The 2500-nt window shown below is 52.0% G+C and overlaps 1 non-coding gene and 1 pseudogene across 1 annotated transcript in view; both read right to left on the bottom strand.

The window, feature by feature from the left end:
• LOC146142459 (small subunit ribosomal RNA) overlaps nucleotides 1-1136 on the bottom strand; it is a 1811-nt gene extending 675 nt beyond the window's left edge. Inside the window, exon 1 of the ribosomal RNA XR_014500123.1 lies at nucleotides 1-1136. This exon is cut by the window's left edge and continues 675 nt beyond it. This is a non-coding gene — a ribosomal RNA (small subunit ribosomal RNA).
• A 1254-nt stretch (nucleotides 1137-2390) lies between these two features.
• LOC146142458 (large subunit ribosomal RNA) overlaps nucleotides 2391-2500 on the bottom strand; it is a 2966-nt pseudogene continuing 2856 nt past the window's right edge.

The raw sequence follows: 2500 nt of genomic DNA, 5'->3' as shown, positions 1-2500 counted from the left end.
AGCTTTGCAACCATACTTCCCCCGGAACCCAAAGACTTTGGTTTCCCGCAAGCTGCCGGAGAGGTCGTAAAACTAACGCCCCCCGATCGCTAGTTGGCATCGTTTATAGTCAGAACTAGGACGGTATCTGATCGTCTTCGAACCTCTGACTTTCGCTCTTGATTAAAGAAAACATTCTTGGCAAATGCTTTCGCAGTCGTTCGTCTTGCGCCGATCCAAGAATTTCACCTCTAACGGCACAGTACGAATGCCCCCGTCTGTCCCTCTTAATCATTACCTCGCGCTCCGAAAACCAACAAAATAGAACCGAGGTCCTATTCCATTATTCCATGCACCATTATTCAGGCGAATCGCCTGCTTTGAACACTCTAATTTTTTCAAAGTAAACGTTCCGGCCGCCGCCGACACTCAGTCAAGGGCACCGGCGGAGAACCGGAGGTGAGGCCAGGACGGCCAGTACACGCCTTGCGACGGACCGGCCGCCTGCGCCCAAAATCCAACTACGAGCTTTTTAACCGCAACAACTTAAATATACACTTTTGGAGCTGGAATTACCGCGGCTGCTGGCACCAGACTTGCCCTCCAATGGATACTCGTTAAAGGTTTTAAAGTGTACTCATTCCAATTACAGGGCCTCGTTTAGAGTCCTGTATTGTTATTTTTCGTCACTACCTCCCCGCGTCGGGAATGGGTAATTTGCGCGCCTGCTGCCTTCCTTGGATGTGGTAGCCGTTTCTCAGGCTCCCTCTCCGGAATCGAACCCTGATTCTCCGTTACCCGTAAGAACCTCGGTAGGCCAGTACCGTACCGACGAAAGTTGATAGGGCAGACACTTGAATGATCCGTCGCCGGTGCGAGACCGTGCGATCCGCAAAGTTATCCAGAGTCACCAAAGGTTGCGGGCCGAAGCCCGGTCGGTTTTTGGTCTGATAAAAGCACGCCTCCCGCGAGGTCGGCGCTTCACGCATGTATTAGCTCTAGCATTTCCACAGTTAACCACGTAAAACGTACGATCAAATGAACCATAACTGATTTAATGAGCCATTCGCAGTTTCACTGTACGAGAGCTCGTACTTAGACTTGCATGGCTTAATCTTTGAGACAAGCATATGACTACTGGCAGGATCAACCAGGTAGCTACTTTAGCGTAGCCCCGAAAGGCCGACGAAGGAGGCGCCGCTGATGCGGCGCCGTCGCTCGGTCGATGCGAAACCCGAAGGCTTCTCTCCGTTAAAATTTCGTTCTTTGCTCGGCTGCCCGAACTCAGAAAACCGTCACCGCCCGTCGCACCCGCCGGAGTAAGACTTCGTCGGCAGGCCTTTCGACCGCCACGTCGCCAACACCGGCGCGAGCGCAACGCACGCCAGACAACTTCGCCGAAGCGACCGCTCAGAACCCGACAAACTGACACTCGGCTCTTCGCGCAGCAGCAACATCTGCCCAGCGAGCCAATCGCCTTTTCACCGATTCTTTACTTGTCGAAGCTTGTCAGCTCCCACAAGTATAGCAAAGATGAGTGTTGTCCCTGGGGTCTTCCGTTTGAAATTCTAACGTAAAAAAAAGGTGCACGATTGCGCCAGGTGTTGAACTATTGCGAGGCATATCACACGCTCGCGCGGCCTATACAGGCGCTTGCTCGCGCGCGCGGCCGAAATATGTTCAATGTTCGCGCGGCCTAAACAGGCTCATGCTCGCGCGGCCGAAATGTACTCAATACTCGCGCGGCCTATACAGGCTCTTGCTCGCGCGCGCGGCCGAAATATGTTCAATGTTCGCGCGGCCGACATGTATTCAATGCTCGCGCGGCCTAAACAGGCTCATGCTCCCGCGGCCGAAATGTACTCACTGCTCGCGCAGCCTAAACAGGCTCATGCTCCCGCGGCCGAAATATATTCAAAGCTCGCGCGGCCTAAACAGGCTCATGCTCCCGCGGCCTAAATATGCTCTTGCTCGCTGGGCGGAAATATGCTAAAGCCCGAGTGCGCGAAAAAAAAATTGTAAAGGACAGTCACAAAAAATAAAGACCTGCCCTCTATGTGAACGTGGAAAGGCCCGCCGCGCGGCAAAAAAGTGTCGAAAAGAAAAATCGAAAAAATTGCAAAGGACTGTCGACAAACATAAAAAATTTCGCCCCGATGTGAACGTGCAAAGGCCCGCCGCGCGGCAAAAAAGTGTCGAAAAGAGAGATCGAAAAAATTGCAAAGGACTGTCGAAAAACATAAAAAATTTCGCCCCGATGTGAACGTGGAAAGGCCCGCCGCGCGAGCGAAAAATTGAAAAAAAAAAATTGAAAAAAAAGACAAGTGTCGGCGGCGAAAAAAAACTTAGAAAAAAAACAACCTCGCGCGCCCGGAGGCGTTCGAGATCGCTTTTAGCGCCCGACCTTGCGGACAAATCGATAGATCTTGAGGCTTACTCTCAACAAATCGCAGTGAAGATACTGCTCTAGTGATTACGACACCCCGGTCTTCAACTAGGTCGTTTACGAATGATTTAGCAC

This window comes from Ascidiella aspersa, chromosome 5 (genome assembly GCF_963924565.1).
Source record: "Ascidiella aspersa chromosome 5, kaAscAspe10.2, whole genome shotgun sequence".
NCBI classification, from domain to species: domain Eukaryota; kingdom Metazoa; phylum Chordata; class Ascidiacea; order Phlebobranchia; family Ascidiidae; genus Ascidiella; species Ascidiella aspersa.
Note: the sequence above shows the minus strand (reverse complement) of the source record. Positions and strands in the feature narration are given on the sequence as shown.